The following is a 25313-nucleotide window of genomic DNA, read 5'->3' as shown; positions in this document are numbered from 1 at the left end:
TTGAAGATTATTTGGGTTATTATTGGAGAATTGACAACTCTTCATCAATCAATCAAGTTTTCTTCTTTTATTCTTTGCTTTATTATTTGGATCATCTTAAGTTTGGTATAATCCCTTTACTCTTTACTCTTTATTGTTTATTTCTTCACTCTCTTATCATGTTTATACTTGTTGTGATGATTGACACCATTAATGACATGTTTCTCATGATAATGAGTTGGTAGTTCTTTGACTAGGATTAATGGGGAATTAGGGGAAACAAACATGGGAATGATTCATGCTTAATCTAATATGTTTCCATAATCAAATTGCTTGCTTGTTGTGATGTCAACCTATGCACATGATATGTTTGATGAAATGCTAAGCCTATGAATCCTTGCATTTTTACCCATCTCTTATCTACTCAACTTGACTTGTAAGACATAAACCAACTTGAGTCTTGTTAGACCATGCATAGTAGTGATTAGGAGGAAAGTAAGTCGACTTGTAGGTGTTGTACAATCTAATCGATTCGGCTCTGGGACCTAACTCTTCCTAAGAACCGTAAGACATAAACCAACTTGGTTCCTTTACAACATTAATTGCTTGGAACTTTGTAAATATCTTTGTATGATAAACACCATTAATCCCCTATGACCCCATGATATCCTAGTACCCTTTATTACTTGTTTACACTCTTATTTACTTTATTTCTTTCATTAGTTTATAATACAACTGCAAACCCAAATCAATTGTGACACTAGCATAAATTGAGATAGATAGACTTAGAACTTAAAGAACACCGTCCCATGGATCGACCTCGACTTAACCACTAACTAGTTGTTTGTTGAGAATATAAATGTGTTTGATTGAGAGCCTCAACGACAGTCTTCATCACAAACGAACAAAAGAAAGAGACATACGGTTTTTGATGTGGTTCAGTTTCACAAATCGAAACCTACGTCCACTATTCTCGATTAATAAATTTAGTACCTTTCTACGGATTACAAATTTACTAACCCAACTCGTACAACTAATCCTAGTTGTAACTCAAGTGAGTACCGCTAAATACTCGAGTGACTAACTTACGCTAATAAGAAAGCACTAATAATTCTTGCAAAGGTTCACGTTAATGAACAAGTAAGAAATCGATTGAGCACTATTATTTTATAACGATAACTAATGAATGAATATACGAGTTTATGAAACACACGACCTTTTTCGAAATTAGCAAAAACGGTTTTCTTTCTTTTAAAATACATGGTTTTGCTCTTAAAAATAAACTCAATTTTTATGCTTAAATGTCTTACTTTCAAATATTGTAAAAGCAAAGTATTTATAGGCAAGGAAAGAGTAGGGCACACGGTTTCACAAGAAACCCTAATTGCCGAAACACAAGATATGCAAACGATCATATCTTTATTATTTCTTTCCTTAAAACCCTAAAAGATAATAGAGAATATTCCAAAAGATAAACTATAAGATATTCTCATATTATTCTTTTCTTAAATCTAAGATATGATAAGATTTTCCATGACAAGAATATCTTTACCATAAATAATAATATCAGACTAAATATAAAAGATATGTTAAGATAAGATCTTAACAATGACAATCTTTTATACCTTAGGTTACACGAAACAACAACAGCCCATAAGCCTCGTTTTTTCCGTGAAAAACCCTAGCTCGAAATTAGGTTAGATTTTTAGGGTTTAGGAGTAAGCTATATCAAAACCCTAATTAGTAATATGGCTCAACTCATAAGTTGATCCAACAAGATTACTAATTATAAGTTCAAAATAAAATCATACTCCATATTAATTCTGGCCTTCCTTAATAAATACTTTTGCTAGACTATTTGAAAGAAACAAAAATATTTTTCAAAAACAATTTTGAAAACATTTTAAGTCGTGTAGTATAAACTCAATATCTCAATGTTATAGTAGAAGAGGTATAACATTGAACTCTTTTACAAGCAAGGTTATAGCTGTCAAGCTATAACTTTACTAATATAAGAAATTCATTCTTATGTTACCATTACGAGATAATAACCTACACTATTCTAATCTTCTTAGGAGATCTTCGAGCATAGGCTACTTCATCATCCAAGCTTGATTAGTCTTTAGATGAGCTTCATCTTGAGCTTCATCTTCTCATATTGCTTAAATAATTCTTTCATAACTTTCATCTATAATTGAGAGCTTGATCTTGTATACGCTCATCACAATATTTCGAGCTTGACAAATCGTAGTCCAATTTAAAGAGACTAAACAAACAATTATGCGCAACGAGTATTTAAAAATAAAGCACTCTTGTCATCATCAAAACATAAACATATATACTATATGACCCAACAAATTCCCCCTTTTTGATGATGGCAAGTCTTCTAATATTCTGACTAAGTATAAAGTTTCCCTCAATATAATACCGTCATCTTGATAATAAAGATCAACTTAAGATCAAGACGATTAACACAAAACCGAAACTTAAAAGGACTTTAAGAGACAATCGGTCTTGACAAGGAGCAAGCTTAGGTAGATGCTTACCATAGACATTCTTTCCACCTCTTGACATCATTTAAAAGATTAGAACAAATATAAAATGACTAGAATATTATAAGGCGAGACAAGAGATAAGAACGATATAAGAAACGAATAGACCATATATAAACATAAGCATCTAGAAAATAAAATAGCACACAAACTTAAAAGAAAAACATGTCTAAAGCCAAATGGGCCGAATAACAACATGTTTTAGAATTACTTGGGCCATAACCACAAGTAATATACCAAAATGGGCCGAACAAGATCATTGGGCAAAATACACCATTTAGAAAATCAAAATAAGATAAAACTAATAAAGGTAGGTGCTAAAATGGGCAAGAGGCAAGGCAAGGTCAAATGTTGCGGGTTTTATATGGGTTAACGTAGTCGGGACACGTGCGATGTTCCAAAGCATCAAGATGGTCAAATGAACTCCTCACAAGAGTGGTTAGAGCTTGAAGGCTCCATTCAAAATTAAGAACCTTTAACGACAACGCCTTTGTCGCCTCCAAAGTTAGTGACTGATCGGCCGCCATTGCTTTCCCGTGCATAACCAACGCACCCCCTTGACTAGTGAGAAACGAAAGACGATCTCCATGTGGGAACACTTCCCCACGAATTTCCTTCAACTCCCTTTCAAAACCCGAGAGCCTCTTATCAACCCCATCCATCCATTCATAGACCCAAGCATAATCCAAGCTACCATCCGAGGACCGAGAGGTCCCAACCCGAGACATGGCCGTGGCTAAGGCCGTGGTTTGCTCCTCAAATTTTCTCATCAATGAACTCATGAAGCTTCCCATATTAGCTTCCAAAGCTACTAAACCAACATCACTAGGACCTTTCTCGACATTCTTGGTAAAAACCAATTCCAGTCCATCAAATCCAACACCCATCAATTTGATAACCCGATCTCACATGCAATCCTTTGTACTAACCCCTTCACTATTATATGATTATGGTGTTAATGTTGGATGCATTCCTATTTTATAAGATAATACGAGTGCTATTTGAATTTCCAAAAATCCCGCGCATCACTCGCGTACTAAGCATATAGAAATTCGACATCATTTCTTAAGAGACCATGTTGAAAAGGGGAACATAAACTTGAATTTTGTAGTATGGAAAAACAATGGGCAGATATTTTGAAAAAGTCATTGGCTAGAGAACGTTTTGAGAATTTATGGTTGGAAATTGGTTTAATCGGTGGCACCTAAACTTGTCATAAGTATTTCCGATCTTTATGACTGATTAGAATAGACGAGATTATATGACTGTGTCCGTATTTTCCGCTGCTAGTATATTTATGTTTAATATTATATACGAGAATATTCCCTCTGCTAGTCAAATAAATTTTATGTATATTTACAAACCAACTTTCCATCACAAAATATTCTTTTTGCCCCAAATCTTATCATATATTCCATATTATCCTTTCTTACCTAACTCTACCCATGTGATTTACCATATTTCTATCTTAAAAAGATTTACCCTAGACTTTTCAAAAAAAAAAAAAAAAAAAAAAAAAAGAATCTTAGCTTATTTACTATCACACGCTGTCCTTCTTTCCTACTTCTACCACAACTCAATAATATACTTTTCCCATAAAGATTTATCCTACATATTTGCCATATGAGATGTGGATTTCCCGTCTTTTGGAAATCAAGAAAGTGGTCAATTCCGAGAGCTATGGTATTATGGCTAAGGATTGCATGTGTGAAAAATATTTTAAGTTGAAGGGAATTGCGGAAGTAGGGCTAGAGTTGGTGTTCCAGTCGAAATGTAGCCCGATTGAAAAGAAATCGGATGACATTATGGCTGTTGTGGAGAAGAAATTGGACTCGTTTATGACGAGTATTGTTGAGAAGTTGGAGACACAACCCTCTGTTTTAGCTAATGTGGCTTCAAGTTTCGGGGCTTCTTCAAAGAATTATGGGGTAAGTAATGTCGATGTAATGGCTTACATACGAGGATTGGAAGAGCGGGTTAAGATTATGGAACAACATTTGTCTGATGTTCTTCATGAGGTTATATGCCATGGTTATCGTATGGATAATTTAGTTAGTCAAGGCGGTGCTTTATGGAAGGACGAGCGTGCTATGAGGGATGATGTGGCGACAACCCTAGAGGCTACAAAGGCCTTGTCTTTGAATGTCCTTAACTTCGACTTCTGCTTAACAGCTCAAGCTAACCATGTGCAGTCGTGTTTTGATTGACTTGATTCTTTGGAATTCCACACCCGCCCCAGTTATGTTAATCCAAATAAGGTCAATCACAACATCCCATAAGCTCGATCTAGCCCATTTTGGCTTATACTTCTATTCGGCCCATTGACATTAACTTCTTATTATGGTTTGTGGTTGACATATTTTTGTTTTGCATGCTTATCGTAGAACTCTTTCTCGTTTTATAATATGTGTTTGCATCTATATTTCTTTCCTCGGTCTATATTATTTTAGTTGTGTTATGTCTGTTCTCGTCTTTTCGATGATGTCAAGAGGGGGGAAGAAATGACCTTGGTTTGAGTATTTGCCTAAGCTTGCTCCTTGTCAAGACCTTTAATCTCTTAAGGTCCTTAGGTGCTATAACTTTGAATATAAGTGGCTTGTTCTTGCATTCGACTTACTATAACTTTGCTAATATTATATATGTTGAGGGGGAATTTAACCTTAATCTCAAATTATAGAGGCTTGTCATCATCAAAAAGGGGGAATTTGTTAGACCATATAGTTATATGATATGTTTTGATAATGACAGGAGTGTTATAAATTGTATTTACTTATTGCTCGTAATTGCTTGTTAGTCTTTATAGATTTGACTCCATTACAATTTAGTAATGATGATTTGTGATCCAAGTGAATTCATCCAAGTGAATTCAAAGTAAATCTCATGATCAAGAATACAAGTGATGATCAAGTAAAGTTACGGAAGACTTTATATTCAAGATTGAAGTCTTATAGTCAAAGTGCAAGTGAAGCTCAAGAGGAGCTCATGATAACCAAATACAAAAGATGAATCCTGCATTGAAGATCTCCAAGAAGATTAGATAACGTAGGTCATCGTCTTATAATGGTATTTAAAGAAATAGTTTTGGTAAGTAAAGTTATAGCAGTTTTAGCTATAACATTGTCTACTAGACTTAAAGTTATAGGTCTTACGACTATAACTTTGAGCTGCAATATATAAAAACGCACGACTCGTTTTTCAAAGAGTTTAAAAAATAGTTTTTCAAATCTTATTTTTATAATTTTTAAAAGAAAAACCTATTTATAGTAGATTGAAGTTTAAACTTAAAATTGGGTTATGATTAGATGGTTACCCATGAGATTAGTCAACTTATGTAACAACTTATGAGTTGTTTATTGGTGGCTAACTAGGGTTTTCTAGCTACACATATCTAAACCCTAACTATCTAACTTAATATCTTACCTAGGGTTTTACGCATAAGAAGTGGGCTTATGAGCCGCCTTGTACTCGTGTATACTCCTTGTGCAAGTAAAGATTAGAGTAAATCTAACAAGATTATTATTAGATATATTTTATATCTTTATGGTTATCTAGATTTATTCTATATCTTTTACTAAGCTATGGTTAGATTAATTAATAAGGATTGGATCCTTCTTGCCATATACTAATAACAAGATCCTCACCATATCTAGGGTTAAGGTAAAGATATTAGATAAATATTTGTTAGAGATATTTTATCTCCTTATATTTATCTTATATCTTTTGCCAAGATATTATTGGATTAAATTAAGAGAATAAATCTCCTTCTTGCCCATTAATCTACACGAAACATTTAGGGTTTTTGGAAGGACACCTAGATCTCCTCTCTACTATAAATACAATGCTTTATCAACTTGAAATAACTTTTCGAAAAAAGAAAACCTTTGCAAACATATCAAGTGTTTTATTTTCTTTTTGCAAAGTAAGCCTTTTGAAAAGTTGTGTTCTTCATATTGCAATTATTTCTAAGAAAATTGTTATAAGATAACAATGCTTCATATTATTTCTTACTCGTTTAATTGTGTGAACACTTAGAAGATCAATCAAGTGCTTTGTTATTAGCGTAAGATAGTCAAGTATTTAACGATACTCAAAGTGAGTTACAACTAGAGTTAGTTGTACGAGTGGGTTGATAATTTTGTAATCCGTAGAAAGGTACTAAAGTTATTAATCGAGAATAGTGGACGTAGGCTTCGACGTGTGAAGCTGAACCACTTCAAATATCGTGTTTCCCTTGCATCTTTCTTTATCTCGTTATTTACGCCTTAAATTTTTTAGTTAGTTAGTCAAGTTTAACTCATAAACTGCGAGTAATTAATTAACATACCAAGCTCATACGGACAAATCGAAAAAGTGGGCACATTTACATATACTTAATTCCCCCCCCCCCCCCAAGTATATCAGATCGATAGACTCTTCAGATGATTATATGGTGAATGATGTTAATAATTTGCATATCTTTGACTCTTCTTGTGAACCACCTCCTTTTTTTTCAAGAGATATTTCACACCCTTTAAGCCAACTTATACCTCACTTTGTGAATGTAGTATTGTCGAACAATTATTGTGAGTTGGAGTGTGTGAAATTTGATGTGAACAAATTTAAAAAAAGTCGGTTATGAGTGTTTCTCTCTCTAGGCTCTAATCCTCCGACTATGGCACGCCCAAAAAAAAACAAACGCAACCTGTAATTCTCCGGCGGGGTAGATCCAATGATCAAATGGATGATCAGGATGCTGCTACGTCCGTTCCAACTGCTTCATCATCGATAGGTACTCCAATTACTGTCAATGAGGTAATCAATTCAGCTCCTCTTCATCAATCTACTAGGATCGATAGAAATGTTGTTAGGGATACGACCATAAGCAGTCTGGTGTCGCTGGTTCAAGTGATTGATTCAGGCAACCCCACCAGGGACGGTATGGAAGTTGAGGGGCGTCCCTCAGTCCAGCCACTTGGATTGGGGGATTTGCCGTCTCAAAATAAGGGGGAAAAATCATGGGCTGATCGTTTATTACAATCTAAAGTGGGAATGGCTTTGCAAGCTTATGAATCGGCTAATAATGCTGTTGTTCTTGAGTATGAGGATGTTGAACCGAAACTGTTGTACTGGGCAAATTCCCTGGTCGGATAATTTATTGTGGGACGCGTAACTATTCAGCAGATTAAGGATTTTGTTAGGAAATCGTGGGGACATATTTTTGCTCTAGAAGTGGTTTATACATGAAGGGTGGGTTCATTTTTCGTTTCTCTAAAACTGAGGATGCGGCCACAATTCTTCATGGTGGTCCTTGGAACTTGGGAGGGCATGCCCTAGTTCGTAAGAAATGGCATTCTACCATTGGTGCGGATTTGGAAAGCACTTCTATGGTGCCTGTTTGGATTACCTTGCCTAGGCTGGACCCCTAGCTTTGGTCTGCTTCTTCACTCCGCAAGATAACGAGTAAGATGGGCAAACCACTTTATGCTGACCCAATAACTACAAAGAAGGAGAGGCTGTCGTTTGGTTATATAATGATTGGAATTGATGTCTCTAAACCCTTTGTGGATGATGTTCTCATTCGTACACCTACACTTAGGGATATATTGCAGCCTGTGTCTTATGAATGGGTTCCTTATTTTTGTACCCCTTGTAAAAAATTGGGTCATGAGCAGCCTAAATGCAGATTACTTAAGAAGGAGAAAGTTGGAGAAAGTGTCTTAGCTGGGGTTGTTGTTGATCCCACTCCTACTGTGGATAATTTGAAGGATGGAGGTAGGAACTTGGGTGATAAAAATAGTGTCCCTACTGAGGGGTCTAGGGGTCAGAGCTCAGATGGGGGCAATGTGATCATCACTTCAATGGGGGGCGAGAGGACATATGGTTTGCCATTGGCAGAAGGTGTTGTTAATACTTTTGGTTTTGGGGATTCCAGTCCTAGGACAGCCACCCATGAGGTGCTGCAGGAAGGTATTGAGTATGGTGGGGAAACCCAACACCCTACTCAATGTGCCCCTGCACACTTTAGTTCTCAGAACCCCAAGAATGGTTTACTAGCTGATCTCACTACAGGTGGCTTCACCTTAGTGGGAAAAATAAAAGGTAAAAGAGACTTGAGGATTTTTACACCAAGAGAAGGCCATAACCAAGACTATAGTGTGATTGAGGATGCTCCACCTATTATCTCACCATGAGACTATGCACATGGAATATTAGGGGTATGAATAAAGGTTTTAAGCAGCAGGAGGTTATTAGCTTTTATGCTAAGAATAAGATTGACATTATGGGGGTTTTTGAAACTCGTATTAGGTCTAATAAATTCAGCAGGATAACTATTGATAGGTTCAGTAAGTTTGTTATCTTAAATAATTAAGATCATCATAATAATGGTAGAATTTGGGTTATCTGGAGACGGAATTTAGGGTATGATATTACTGTGTTAAGTGTTACAAGCCAATGGATTCATTTTCTAGTTAAAGTTGGAGGAAGAGGTTTCTTGGTTACTATAGTTTATGCTTCTAATAGTGTTGTTATTAGAAGAGAGTTGTGGCAATTTATGTCTGTTTAGCAGCCTCATGAGCCTTGGATTTTGCTGGGAGATTTCAACTGTGTTCGATATATGGAGGAGAGAATTAACAATTCACCACAGACTATCAGGATATTGATGATTTTCAGCATGGGATCCAACAGAGTGGGGTAGATGACTTAGCTTGTTCTAGTTGTAGATTCACATGGACTAATAAACCGGATGAAGGGGACAGGAAATGGATGAAGCTTGATAGAGCTTTAGTTAATGCTGCTTGGGTTACTGATTTGTCCAATTCGTATGCTGATGCTTTTGAGCCAGGTGTATCTAACCACTCTCTACTTGTGGTGGAGACAACTTGGGAGGGGCAACAAATCCCAAAGACATTTAGATTTTTGAATTGCTAGACTAAACATCCTTCATTCCCAGCTTTAGTGGATAGGGGTATGGTGTGGGGAGCAATCTGGTAACCATATGGAAGCCTTGCTTGTTTGTCAAAAGAGCCTTATGAAGAATCTGAAACAACTGCACATGGAGAGTTATTCAAGTATATCTGATCGAGTTAAAAACATTGAGGAGAACCTGAGAGTATGTCAAAAGGAAATCCAATTAGACCCTCTTAATGAGTCACTTCTGACTTAAGAGAAGGAACTCTGTGAACTTTATTGTAAGTTTAAAAGCATTGAGCTTCACATAGCTTATCAGAAAGCAAAAGCACATGAAATCAAGATGGGAGATACTAGCACTTCCAACTTTTTTTCAAAAGTGGCACAAAGGAGGAACATTAATACAATTCACAAATTGCAGGATAGTAATGGGAATGTGTGTGAAAGTTTGAATGATATTGTACAAGCTTTTTTGCAGTATTATACTCAGTTGTTGGGCACTGAACAACCGTTAGTTGAGGCACCTGCTGGTTTATTTTTAGCAAGTGGACATTTGTCAGTGGGGGAAAAACAGGGACTGATTCTTCCTGTATCTACTCATGAGGTTAAGCAAGCATTGTTTCCCATAGATGAGAATAAGGCACCTGGCCCTGATGGATTCACTGCTGCTTTCTACAAGGACACCTGGGCTCGCACTGGGATTACTATCACGAGTGTTGTCCTGGAATTCTTTGAAACTGGAAGGATGAATAGGGGCTTGAATTCTACTATTATCTCCCTTATTCCAAAGATGATTTGTCAAAACTCAGTCCTAGATTATAGACCTATCGCCTGTTGTAACACTCTCTTCAAAGTTATTAGCAAGATATTGACTTCTCATCTTAAAAAAGTTATGCCTTCACTGGTGGGGGCTGAGCAACCTGCTTTTGTAGCCGGTAGAAGAATCTTTGATAATTTTTTGATAAGCCATGAGTTGGTAAAGGGGTATGGTAGAGCTGGCATATCTCCCAGATGTGTCATTAAAGTCGATATTAGGAAGGCGCTTGACTCAGTTAGTTGGATTTTTCTTCAGGATATTTTGCATAAAATGGGGCTACCTGATCAGTTTGTTACTTGGATTATGACTTGTGTTTCTTATACTCACTTCTCTTTGAGTTTTAATGAAGGATCAGTGGGCTACTTCAAGGGTAAGAGGGGTCTCAGGCAAGGAGACCCCTTATTCCCTTTACTTTTTGTTATCTGTATGGAAATGTTATCCAAGATGTTAAGAAATTTGGATGGGTTCGACTATCATCCTAAGTGTGCAAGGATCAAACTCTCACTTCTCATTTTTGAAGATGACTTGTTAGTCTTTGCAAAAAGGTGAGCTAGCAAGTGTACTGGCAGTAAAGTAGGCTCTAGAGCAATTTGCTGGTTACTCTGGTTTAATACCAAATCCTTCCAAGACAAATATCTATTTTGGAGGGGTGAAGCAGGAGGTTAAAGATGAGATTCTTTTGCACACATGTTATGCAGAAGGTTCATTCCCATTTAGGTACCTTGGTCTACCCTTACATTATTGTAGACTGACAAAAGGATAATTTCAACCTCTGATTGATAAAACTAAACAGAGGATTGAACACTGGTCTACCAGGCAGCTCTCTTATACTAGTAAGATTCAATTGCTTAACTCGGTTATTTTTGGAGTGGATAATTTCTAGTGTGCCTGCTTTTTGGTGCCAAAGGGTATTATAAAAGCTATTGATAAAGATTGTAGAGCTTTTTTGTGGGGTTCTACTGAAGGGTGCAACAGGATGATATTTTTTAAATGGGATAAAGTTTGCACAAAGAGAGAACAAGAGGGATGGGGATAAAGGAATTACTTAGTTGGAATAAAGCTTTGCAGATGAAGATCTTCTTGAGGCTCAGTATCAAACCTGACACTATTTGGGCACAATGGTCCAGGTGCTACTTACAAAATGTAATACCTCGTATTTATCAAAGTATAACTAGACCGAATAGAGAACCCACTCGGCTGACTGCAGCTCCACTCGACCGAGTGGGAGACCGAGTGAGCCAATACAGTAGGCTGAAAAGCCTTGAAAGTCGGTCACTCGACCGAGTGAACATTCACACGACCGAGTGGAGCCTCCACTCGATCGAGTGGGCTTCCACTCGACCGAGTGACGGTCGAGTGAGTTTTACACGGGAAATGTTTGGTGAAGTGTCGCTTTCATAACCCTATCTTTCAGATTTCCTACAACAAAACCCCTCTCAGACACTATTCACCACTCTCTAAACTTCAGCAACTTCTCTCTAAAACTCTCCACCTTCACATCCTCTCAAAACCCTAAGTTTCCATAGAAGAGTTCCTGCCTCCTTAGCCTTTCTCCTTTATTGTAAGTGGATCTACACTTCTTCTTCTCTTCTTTCTTGTCTTAACAACTTTATTTAGCTAGCAAGTTAATCGTTAATCATTACTTAATTATGTTGTCAGAATTCAAGGGGTTAAGTTAGTATGTTGTTATAATAGATTGTAGTGTTAATTATAATAACTAATATGTGTAGGAAGCTTCATTAAGGAGCATTTCTAGGGATTAGCTTGTGGGATTGTGAAGATAAGCTCAAGGTAGGGTTTCCCTACTTAGCTATGGTGTTATGAGTGTTTAATTGTGCATTTAATATCATTAATTACATTTGTCTCATAGTAGTTGCATTATAGCATGTGTTGGATAATTAGGGTTTGGTACATATTGTGGTCTCATAATGATTTTGGGAAGAATGAGTATGGTGAATGACTCTAGCATTAATTATCTTGCACTATAACATGTTAATAAGCAATTAAAAGAAGAGAATATGAAGTAATGAAGTTATGAGCATGAATTGATTGTTGTATGAATTTAATGGCATGCTTGTTTGGTTAATTGTTCTTGTTGTTGGTAAATTGTTGACATTGGAGATTGTTGGAGAATGTTGGTGATCGTTTTGTAGACGGAAGGTGGTTGGGAAACCGTCTTCCGCTCAAGTCTCCCTTGGAGCTTCCCACTCCAAGGGAATGTGCACATTAGTACTTGGGTCATGGAGGGACTCATGTGGTGAGGCATGTTGTCTGGCAGGGGACTCGAGTCGCACTCGAGCCCGGTACCACGGACGTGTTTCGAGTACCATAGTGGTTATGGTGACGTCATGGGCGTGTCCCGGTCACGGTTGGCGGAGATGAGTTTGGTGGATGTTTGTCATGTTACATACCTCATTAAATTAGTAAGTTTGTTGCATCTCTTGTCTATTATTGAACATTCATATCATTAGCTAACACTTGGGTTTGAATGTCTGTGATGAACCATATGGTGATTTTCGCCCATATGGGGAGCAGTGGTTACAGGTGCATGTATTGAGTAGCGGGCTTGGGAGTGTTCTACCTCGTTGTCGTCACTTATTCTTATCTAGCTTTTGACATTTAGACTCCATTCGAATTGGTTGTACTAATGGTATGATTTTTATATCCCTTAACATGTGATCACTTAACTCTACAAATTAACTATTTATGTTATCTAAATTACTTCTTTACTTATTGTTCGCACAAAAATCTTAGGAAACCAAGGATTGTGATACCTCCATATGATGGGAATGGCCTAGAGGAAGGGTCCCGACCTATGGGGGTGTTATAAAGTGGTATCACAGCGACAGTTTTGGTGCCTAACCAATGAACCAATGAACTAGGGTGAGTCAATTTAAAAGGAACCCGGTTTGGGTTTTAGAGGGTTTGTGACAAGCTTGGGAGACGTCTCAAGGTTGAGTACTTGCCCTCTTAACTTGAGTCGGTCACTATGCGTGGGTAATGGAATGTGTTTGGTGCATATGATTGTTGCATGCTTCTTGCTTGATGTTGTGAAATTTAGTATGCTTGGTGATGTCTTACATGGTAATATGCTCAATGATGGTGGACTCTTGAGAAAGATATGTGGGATGTATAATAGTAAGTATACGCGATAAGTACCGTCTTACGTGTGTCATATGTTGTGCATATGTCTATATTCACTCCCGCACTTGCGTATACGAACATGTGAATAGGTTTATATGTGAACTTGTGTGAGTTAGAATGAGTAGATGACGCTTATATAGGGCACTCGGACAAGTGAAGAGAGGAACTCGGTCGACTAGAAAGCACTCAACCGAGTGCCCCTCCCACTCGACCGAGTGGATGCCATTCCAGAATCAAAATAGCTCCTGTAATATGCCACACTCGACCGAGTGAAGGTCTCACTCGATCGAGTGTGACCTACTCAACCGAGTACTATGGCCACTCGGCCGAGTGGATTATGGGAGAATTCTGGAAACATTCTTATTGATGTGGCACTTGATCGAGTGAAGGATTCACTCAACTGATTGCATAGCACTCGACTGAGTTGTGAGACCACTCGATCGAGTGGACCTCTAGGAATTTTGAAAAACCTTCTGATTGTTGAGACACTCGACCGAGTGGGCTCACCACTCGACTGAGTGACTTTAATCACTCGACCGAGTGGACTTGCGGGAGGTTGGTGGTACAAGGAACGGGAAGCTATGAAAAACTTCTATGAAGAGAGGGGCGAAGCTGCCATCCCTTGGGCCGATTTCAAGATGGAAATGAGGAATGATTTCATCCCCGAGCACTTAAGGTGCAAGCTTCGAGCGGAATTCGACCGGTTTGTTATGACCGATGCTATGACCGTGCAAGCCTACTACATCCGCTTTTGTGATCTCGTTACTTACGTGGAGGACCTTCACCTTAGCCAATCTCATTTGGCTCTCAAGTTTGAGGGAGGTTTGACCGTCAAGCTCTTGGAGAAGCTTACCCCCGGAGATTTGTCTAGTTTGAAAGAAGTCTATGCTAGGGCTAATAACGCGGAGAGGCTACTAGGTGTCGCCAAGGATGCTAAGGATAGGTCCGGGGAGAAAAGGAGGAATGAAGGTGAAGGAGGGTATCAACCCAAGAAGATTACTTTTAACCAATCCAAGTCGTACTCGAGAGGAGCACAAGGAAATAGCTTTAGTGGGACAAGCAACTATGGGAATAGGGCCGCTAGTGAAGGACAAGGGTTAAGGTGCTATAAATGTGGTGGCCTCGGTCACAAAAGGGTGGAATGCACTAGTGCTCAAAAGGGATATAACCGGAGATTTGGAAAAGGAAACTCTTACCACACCCCTTCCAAAAGTGGAGCAAGCAACCGGAACTCGGGAGCTTGGAGAAACCCAAAGAATGCTAATCCCAACTTCATTGGCGGAAACAATCGGGGAAACTTCAACCGGAGAACACCATCAAGGGCAACAAGCTATGCGGGCGGTAATACTTCCGGGAATAGGCCAACTCAATCGGCTAGCACGGTTCAAGGAGCACTCAAGACTAGTGGCAAGCTCTTTGCCATGGACAAGAGGAGTGCCGAGGAAGATGCCCACGTTGTATCCAGTACATTTCTTGTTCCCATGCTTTGTTTTATTTGACTCGGGGGCCACACATTCTTTCGTGTCTAGGAGCCGTGTACCGACCTTAGGATTTGGGGATGACGAACTAGCCAAATATGGTGTGACCATACCTTCGGGGGAGTATATTACATGTTCAAAGATTTATAAAGAAGTACCCATCTTAATTCACGAAACAAATTTTTCGGTAGATCTTTTAGAATTTCCTTTGGAGAGGTTTGAGATAATTCTAGTAATGAATTGGTTGAGTAAACACAAAGCCAACATAGATTTATATCAAAATAAAATTGCTTTGAAAGGACCTAAAGGTATTATGGTGTCATACAAGGGTTACCTAGTCAAGCCTAAGGTAAAACTAGTTTCGGTGATGACCCTAAAGACTTGCCTAAAGAAGAAGTGCCCAATGATCTTATGTCACGTGTAGGATACTAATGTGGAGAGGCCCCAAGCTAGGGATATACCGGTGGTGGGAGAATTTGAGGATGTATTTCCGGAGGAATTGCCTGGATTACCTCCACCGAGAGAAGTGGAGTTCGGAGTGGACTTGAGACCGGGTGCGGGACCAATTTCTAAGGCCCCATACCGGATGGGTCCAAAGGAGCTAGAAGAATTGAAGAAACAACTTCGGGAATTGGCGGACAAAGGGTACATTAGACCAAGTGTTTCACCTTGGGGAGCACCGGATCTATTTGTAAAGAAGGATGAAACTTTGAGATTGTGCATTGACTATAGGGAGTTGAACAATGTTACCATCAAAAACAAATACCCTCTACCAAGGATTGATGACTTGTTTGATCAACTTAGTGGAGCCAGAGTGTTTTCAAAGATTGACCTACGTTCGGGCTATCACCAATTGAAGATCAAAGATGAGGATATCCCAAACACCACTTTTAGATCAAGATATGGACATTTTGAGTTCGTGGTAATGCCGTTTGGACTAACAAATGCACCGGCCCCTTTCATGGACCTTATGAATAGGGTGTTTAGTCCGTACTTGGACAAGTTCGTGGTGGTATTCATAAATGATATCTTGGTCTACTCCAAGACCAAAGAAGAGCATGAGGAGCACCTAAGGATAGTATTGCAAACCTTGAGAGTGCACCAAATTTATGCAAAGCTTAGTAAGTGTGAGTTTTGGCTAGAGAAAGTGGCTTTCTTGGGCCATATCGTGTCAAAAGAAGGAGTTGTCTTGGATCCCACCAACATTGAGGCCGTGTCTAGGTGGGTAGCACCCAAGAATGTAACGAAGGTTAGAAGTTTCTTAGGTCTAGCCGGGTACTATCGTCGGTTTGTGAAACACTTCTCTAATATTGCAAGACCTTTGACATCGCTAATGAAGAAGGAGGGCCGTTTCAAGTGGGACGAAAGTTGTGAGACGGCTTTCTTAACTCTAAAGGAGCGCCTAACCACGGCTCCGATTTTAGCCTTACCGGAAGGAAGTGAAAATTTTGAGGTTTACACCGATGCATCAAAGAATAGCTTGGGGTGTGTACTTATACAAAATGGTAGGGTCATAGCCTACGCATCAAGACAATTGAAGACTCATGAGGAGAATTACCCGACTCATGAATTAGAATTGGGAGCCGTTGTTTTTGCATTGAAGATTTGGAGGCATTACTTGTATTGAACAAGCTTTAAGGTGTTTTCCGACCACAAAAGTTTGAAGTAGATATACACCCAAAAGGAGTTGAATATGAAGCAAAGGAGAGGGATTGAGTTAATTAGGGATTATGATATGGAAATACTTTACCATGAAGGGAAAGCTAATGTGGTGGCCGATGCCTTGAGTAGGAAGTCGGTGCACTCCTTATGTACCACCTTGTACATGATAAGATTGAAGGAAGAATTAATGGAAATGGGCATTCATATGATAAGAAAGGGGGAATCAATTGGAGACTTAACTCTAAAACCCGAGTTGTATGTGAAAGATTCGGGAAAGACAAGCAAATGATGAAAAGATCCAAGAATGGAAAGGAGTATTATACAAGGGGTAACCTTCAAGGTTTGAGTTACATATGGATGGGAGCCTTAGATTCAAGGGGAGATGGTGCGTGCCATGTGATGAAGAGCTTAAGAAGAAGATAATGAATGAAGCTCATAATACACCATACTCGGTGCATCCGGGTGGTGACAAGCTATACAAAGACCTCAATAAGACCTTTTGGTGGCCAAATATGAAAAGAAAAGTGGCGTAATTTGTGGCAAGGTGTTTGACTTGCCAAAGAGTAAAAGGGGAACACAAGAGACCACAAGGGAAGGTGCAACCTTTGGATGTGCCGGAATGGAAATGGGAGTCAATCTTCATGGACTTTATAGTGGGCTTACCGAGGACCCAAAAAAGGGAACAACATGATTTGGGTTATCGTGGATAGACTAACCAAGTTGGCTCACTTCATTCCAATGAAGGATACTTGGATCAAGGTAGAACTAGCTAATGCATATTGCAAGTATGTGGTCAAGTTTCATGGATTCCCAAAAGACATTGTTTCGGATCGAGATTCGCGGTTCATCTCAAAGTTTTGGCAAGAGCTCCAATTCTCCTTGGGTACTCAATTGAAAATGAGCACGGCCTTCGATCCTGCGACGGACGGACAAACGGAAAGGACAATCCAAACGTTGGAAGACATGTTGAGGGCTTGTGTTCTAGAATTTGGAGGTTCATGGGAAGAAAGGTTACACTTGATCGAATTCTCCCACAACAATATTTACCATGCTAGCATTGGTATGGCCCCATTTGAGGCTCTATATGGGAGGAAATACCGAAGTCCGATATGTTGGGACGATAGTACCGAAGCCGTGATTTTAGGGCCCCAAATGATCCAAGATATGGTTGATCAAGTCCGTGTAATCCGTGAGAAGATGAGAGCCGCACAAGATAGGCAAAAGAGCTACGCCGACTTGAGGAGGAGTGACATAGAATTTGCGGTACGAGACAAGGTATTACTCAAGGTTTCACCCATGAGAGGAGTCGGGGAAGTGGCCCCTATGAAATCTTGGATAGAGTCGGGGAAGTGGCTTATCGTTTAGCACTTCCACCGGCCTTGGACCGAGTTCACAATGTATTCCATATATCTCAATTGCGCAGGTACATAAGTAATCCCTCTCACGTGCTCAAAGCGGAGATGATTGAACTTGATGATGCCCTAACATATGTGGAAGCACCCAAGGAAATCCTAGACCGAAAGGTTGGGAAGACAAGACATGGTGAGACAATCTTAGTGAAAGTGTTGTGGTCCAATCACCTTGTGGAGGAGGCCACTTGGGAGGCCGAGGAGAACATGAAAGAGCGATACCCTCACCTTTTCGAGTAGGTAAGAGTCAGTTACGGGGTCGTAACCATGTTTCTAGAGGGGTAGGGCGTACTACGCAAGTACCTTAAATAGAGTCTTCACTCTTTTCCCTTTTCGTATATGTAGTTCTAACGTCACACTTGGGTCAACACTAATCTTATATTTATCCCGACTCACCATAGTACACCTTTGGGGGGCGCGGGGGGGGAGGAGGTTGGGTTATATTCCATACATAGTGACAGGGCTGTCGTGTACCTATCAAAAATAAACTAACTAAACTAACTATATAGCTAGGGAAGTCAGGTCGATCTAATCAGGCAAGCAAGATATCTGTAAAAGTCCGTCTATTTGGTCACAAATGGGGGGGAGGGTTGTTTAAATTGGTTTTCTAAACTAAAGGCTTAAAGGAAAGAGAAGTAGAGAAAGAGCAATAAAGGCAGGAAAATAGAATTAAACTATCAAATAGAGAAGGGACATGTCAGGATTTCGGTTCACTACGGTAGTCCAGTGACTCAACTGTAAACAACTTAGACAAATTAATGTCTGACGGATATGGAAAGGTCCTTCCGGTCCACTTTCTACCCTAAACTTCCACTAACTTAACTTCCGTCCTCGTCAGGGTAGTCTACTGTTCATAGCAGGTCTATTTAGTCCAATCTTCCGATCCAGGATTAAATTTAACCAGATTAAAGGGGTGACTCAGAAGCGTGCACTCAACTAAGTCGGTAAATATAGTTATATTGCTATGGTGACAGAATCTCACATTTAATTCATCTAACTTATTCACTACATCGTCACATTTCTACCGTAGATCCCCTAATCCCAACATGAAACAAGTTTAGCTACTCATATCGTTGATAATACTATCAAAACTAACAGCAGATAAATAACCAGCATTCAACATATTAAAACGATAATTAAATTGCATAAAAAGTAATTAAGGCGGAAATTAAATGAATTAAAACGAACAATTAAAGCAAACGAAAGAGAGATTATTATTAAGAAAGGAGAAAGAGATTACAATCGTGAGAATCCGGCGTAAAGAACACACAAATCCGAGCGAAATAACCCCGAAAATAAAGTTACAGTAGAGAAGGGAAAAGCAACGTAATGTTTTTACTGTGAATGCTAAAAACGATAGATGATAAGATAGCTAATGACCTAGTAAAGTTGCGTTTAAATAGAAAATAAACTAAGTCCAAAAGCTAAAACAAGCTTATGGGCTAATTAAAGCCCACGCCAGACCAAACCACTCGATCGAATAGAATAAATCCACTCGATCGAGCAAAACTCCAGAAAATCTACTCGATCGAGTAGAATAGTTACTCGATCGAGTAACCTCTCTTTTCAACACTTCTTGATCGAGTATAAAAGTGCTCGATCGATCAACCAATGACGTAGAAACAATTCGATCGAGTAATAAAACCACTCGATCGAGTCTTCTTCCTTCAAATCAGCCTAAACTCGTGCCCGACTGCCTCGTAAACCGTGCCTTCACGCATCCCAATGCAGAAACTCACTCCAGAAAATCTCGTCTCCTCAAAATGCATGCAAAAAGGACGAAAAATGGTACGATTCCACTACTTTCGCGTTCATTTCTACAAAACGGACAAAACAAACCAAAGTAGCCAATTCGGGGGCAAAATACTATATAAACAGTACAAGAATGCATGGAAATACGTGCTAAAATAGGCTAAAAAGACTATACAATATGCACGTATCAAATCTCCCCAAACCGAACCTTTACTCGTCCTCGAGTAAACTAAAATTCAACTAATGGAACGGAAATGAAAACTCAGAGCTAGCTTAACTTGTCTACTTGAACCAATTTAATGCAACGAAAATTAACAGTCATAGCTAAGCAGTCAATACGCAAACGAGTTATAAGCTGTTTAGAAATATAGCCAACCTATCGACCTTGCAAGACCAACAAAATCGGACTCTCACGTGGTCACTCTTCTCTCATGAAGCAAAGGGTGAATGTTATATGTAAAAGAGAGAAGGAAAGACAGTCACTCACCTAACTGCGACCTACATAGCATGCATGCAACAAAAAGGAAAGACAATTCAAGTACTAATGCACACACTCGAACCAATAATGTCCGTCACAGCCGAGGGCTTACAAATAATATGGGAATAGTGAGGTTCAGGTGAGAAAAGGCAAAACAAGTTATGGTAATGTGGAGGTAAAAGCGTCAAGCTAGTTCCTAACAGGACCATATAAAACCATCCGAATCTCAACTGACTGAAAAATAAAGTACAACTGCCCTTGATTTGGCACACATCTCACTAATCTCATACACAATCTCCTCAAAAATATGGAATAAGAACGGAGGAGTTAGACGGTCACAAACCTTCCTTTTTTTAACACCGTCTAAATGAATCAGATGATATAAATCAAACTTTTTTTTTACTCTTTTTCTTTCATTCACGTGAATCACACTTTTCATTTTTTTCTTTCTTTTTTTTCTTCTTCTTCACGTTTTCTTTTTTTTTTTTTTCTTTTTCAATTGTTTTTTTTTTTCTCTCTTTTCTCTCCTTCCTCTATTTACACCAACTCCATACAAAAATATACGGGCCAAACTGCAGACGGGAAATCATACCACAAAAGGACATACTAAACTAGCTTGACTAGGCAGGCTCAGTTTGGGATGTAGCTAATGGGTCGAAAAGGCAAGTTTTGGCTTAACTGGAGCTGAATGGGTGAAAAATATGAGAAAAGGGAAAATTTGCAAGCACCTCCCTGCATGTGACACCGACCACAAACCCGAATGTGTGCATTTGACAAGAAATTGAATGTCATAAAAGTGCAAAAATGATGAACATGTTATGCAAGGAGTACTACTCTCAATTCCTAATGAACTGGTCATGAATGTCACCAGTTATGGGCTCTAAACCTTAGAAATTGTAAAGTAGGTTGCCAATTTATCAGGTCAAGTCTAAACAGTCAGCTATATTTGAACAGAAATTCGTAGACTATGCGTATGACAAAGCTAATAACTATCAACAGAAGTGCAAGGCTCAAGTAAAATGACAAGTTATAGTGCAATATCATCACGGAAATATACCGTTCCGACTCAACCTATATGCAAAATAAACGTGAAAATTTTTGAATTTTTGAAATTTTCTAATTTTTTTGATTTTTAATGAAATAAATAAACAATGCAAGCTGAAATAAATAAACGTGAATGCAAAACAAATGCAAATGCAGACTCAAAAGGATGCAATACCCTCCCCAAACCAAAATGGACAACGCCCTCATGTCCTCCAGCATACACCAGCAGATATATACTGGGGAACGGGAATATACAACCAATAACGAATAAAAATGAAATAAATAGGAGACAAAAATAAAAGAGTGGGATGTACATACAAATCACGAACTTCCCCAAACAAGCCAGATAACTGGGGAAGTGAGTAGACCAGTAGCTACTCGTCAGCCTCCTCGTCGCTGTCGCGCACGTCCTCCACCCTCACTGTAAAGTCCGGGTCCACCTCCCGCTCTCTCCTCCTCCTCTACTCAGCTCGAGCTCTCTCCGCTGCCACCGCCGGGTCCTCGTCCTCCTCCTCCTCCTCAGCAGACTTCGGGTACCCCTCAGTTGGGTACCGGTAAAAGGAAGGGTGTGGCCAACCCTCTGGGATCGGACGGTGTCGACTCAAGTGGTACTCGTATAGAGGGAACAAAGTCAAAGCTAAGTCCCGCTCCATACGAGCCTGTCTCTCTGCAATCTCAACTAACAAACCGTCACGACGCCCTTGGTCCATGACCGAGGACGCCTCAAAGGGTGGTGGAGGTACAAAATTAGCCGGTAGGACTGGCTGTGTCTGTGTCTGGTCGGCGGGTGCGGAAGTAGGAGTGGAGGTATGGATCGGGGTAGGTGTAGGAGTGGCCGTGGAAGGCTGGCCGCTCCCATAAGGTGTGGACCCTCTCCGGTCTCAAGTCTACGCCGCTTATTGGCGGCGGGTAAAGTAGTAGGTGGTCGGAGTGAAAGGTGGTAGTCAGGCAGAGGTGGCAGTCGGGCGCCCCGTGGAACAGTAGGCAAAGGGGCTAGACGGGGGAGAGTGGTGCAAGGTAAGTCCACAGACAAGGAACCGTCTATCTTCCATGTCTGGAAGTCTGTGGTCAGCCAATGCTGAGAGTGCATGGCAGCCAAGCTCAAATACCTCTCTCCCGGGAGGTACGGTAAGTCACGAGGCCAGATAGAGAAAAGGGAACGGGCAAAAATGGTGGCCATGCCACCGCAGGCAATAGATCCCGTGACCTTCTCCCCCTGGGCCTGGAAGTACTGGGCGGTCAGATAGGCGATGTTAAGGGTAAAAGGACCCTCGCAGTCAATGTTTAGGTAACCGCCTAAGATGGACAGCTCATTGTTGTTGATGTTGTTTGGCTCCTTTCGGCCAAAAATGGTGCTCCCCATCAGTCTAAGAAAGTAACGGGCAGGGGGAAGGTGGACCTGTGCGAGCTTTCGCTCGGGAATGGTGGTCTGGACCAAGGTTTACCAAAGCTGACGAACGACCCTCCTAGGGGCGGCAGTGTCGCCCGTAGAGGAAAGTCCAAGTCTGCTACCAAACTCTTCCAAAGTCATCGAAAAAGTCCGGTTGAACAACCGGAAAGACACAGAAGAACTAGTGGGGGCAGCGACGTGTGCCCCGGAGGAGAAGGTGAAGGAGCTGAGGAACTCAAGACATAGCTCCATAAAGGTGTGGCCACTCATAGTAATAAGTCCGGCCATCCCCGTGCCCCGTAAAAGCTCACAAACTGACTCGTAGAAGCCGAGTCTCTCAAGTTCCGGTTTATCTAAGAACCGGGTAGGTAAAAACTCACAGCCAACGAGGTTATAAAACCTCTTACGATGTACACCATTAACGAAGATTACCTGTGGGTACTCAGGGTGGGAGTCGAGGGAGTTGTCCCCTCGGATGGTAACCGTGCCACCAGGAGCAGCAGAAGTAGAAGCGACAGGAGCTGGTGTAGTGATACCCGTCGCTGTGAGTACCAAAGATAAAATTTATAATCTCCTATTAAGACTAACCTAGGCTAGTGGTAACAGGGTCGAACCACAAGGAGGCGGTTGTAAATTCTAGTTGTTTTATGATCAAATCAGAGGTAACTATTATGGGGGTTGATTTGAATTGGTCTATAACTAATAACAATAAGAGGAAAATAAACTAAAGATATGATTTAAACAGATAAAAGAAAGGTACTAGGATGATCGGGTCATTATAGCTTCGGCGGCAGCAAACTAAGTCGGTCTGAATTAAACACAGGTAAGGCGGGAAATAAGAGGTCCTCTCGGTCCACTCCTAACAAATAGCATCTCTCGATCTCGCTATAGGTCCCTAATGTCACTAATACTAACTTTCGTCCTGAAAAGTGACTAATGGTCTAAACTATACCTATCTTTCGATCTTAGCACAGTTTAGTCGAATTAATTGACGGTCAAATAACCTACCCTACCTTTCGGTCTAATGGGTCGGTCACAAAATAGGTATCTAACTGGTCGCATGCATTCGATTTGTTAAATACAAGATTAAAGACAATTAAAACGAGGGATAACCTTACAAGGTCAGTCGATCGACCAACAAGGTCAGTCGATCGACTGACACGCGGGTTCAGGCCGTGTCTAATCTAGTGCCGCCTATGCCATGAATCGCCTACATCCTAGCACTAAAGATTTAGCTATTCATGCTAAAGATGAAGACAACAATTAAACTAATAACAACTACTGAATTCATGCTTTAAAATAAATAACAACGATGATAAAACGATAATTGGCTTTGGGGCACTTAACTATCAAACCTATACTGACAATAAAAGCAAAACAATAAACTCAATACTAGGGCAGAAGAAATACCGAGATTTAAGAGGAAAGATTAAGAACAATGGCAGAATTTCCAATGCTAAAGTTGATAACCCAAAACCCTAACTCGGAAATAAGCTAAATTATTGTGATGTGAAACTTAATGTATTCTCTGATATATTCTTCGATATCAAAACTAGATGTCTTTGGTGTTACGTTATATAGCAATCAACGCAACAACTTCTTTCTAAAACCTAAACTTCACGGGCTTTCTAAATCTCGTGCGAATCGAAATCGGTCGATCGACTAAAGATGCTTTGTCGATCGATCGCTCCTCAAAGAACAAAGTAGCTTCTGGAAACCGAGCCTTGGTCGATCGACTGACTAGGTTGGTCGGTCGACTGGCTAAGCTGCTACTTGACTTCTTTTAACTCGTGGACTTGTCTTTCGGGCCTTGGATTGCGCACCAAGCTCGTTCCTTAAGCAATTCCTTTACGTCATTTGCAATGCAGATTACTCGGGGGCGGATTTGGCTTGATTTCCCGTCGAATTCTTCACATTTCTGCAATAAAGTACAAAAGCACGAAAGTAGAGGAAAATAGAGAAATATGGGCATATATAGCACAATTGAGCTCAAATGCGTGTAGAATACGATGTGAAACATCATATTTTAGACACGCATAAAATCTCCCCAAACCAAACCTTGCTTGTCCCCAAGCAAGAACTAGACTCGATCTAATGACCTAATGGAACGAGTTCAATCTCAGAGCGAAATGCAAACTGTAGGGCCCAAACCAATTTAATGCACAACCAACAATCAATTAGTAATGTGAATCATGCAAACGAATTATAAAGTCGTTAAAAGGCTGCTGAACCGTTGACTGTAGAGACTTATCAAATTGGACTCTCGCGGGTCGCTCAAATCACTCAATTAAGCACAGGTGATATATTTGTAAGATAGAAAGAATTAATTTTGTAAAGACTCTCACCTAACTACGACCTATGAGGACATGCCAACAATAAAATATGAAAACGACCTCTACAACCGTACATATGCATTCCAACCAAACAGATGACCAATGACACATGCCGAGGTAAAAATGGGATATGTGAGGTATGGGTAAGAAGAGGCAAAACATTTTATGGTAGAGTGGAGGTACAGGTGATCAAGCTAGTACCAAAACGGAACCAAAGGACAATATCCAACTTCTTTCTCATAATCAAGTGAAACGGTGCTATAGCAAGCACAAAACTCACAATCTCCAAACTAACAGTAATCATCTAACTCCCCATAAGATATAAACGAAACATGGGAGCAAAAATCGCCAAAAGATAAGGATTAAATTATGCGAATTGATTTTCTT

Source organism: Silene latifolia, chromosome Y (genome assembly GCF_048544455.1).
Source record: "Silene latifolia isolate original U9 population chromosome Y, ASM4854445v1, whole genome shotgun sequence".
Classification (NCBI taxonomy): Eukaryota; Viridiplantae; Streptophyta; class Magnoliopsida; order Caryophyllales; family Caryophyllaceae; genus Silene; species Silene latifolia.
This window is presented reverse-complemented; position numbering follows the sequence as displayed.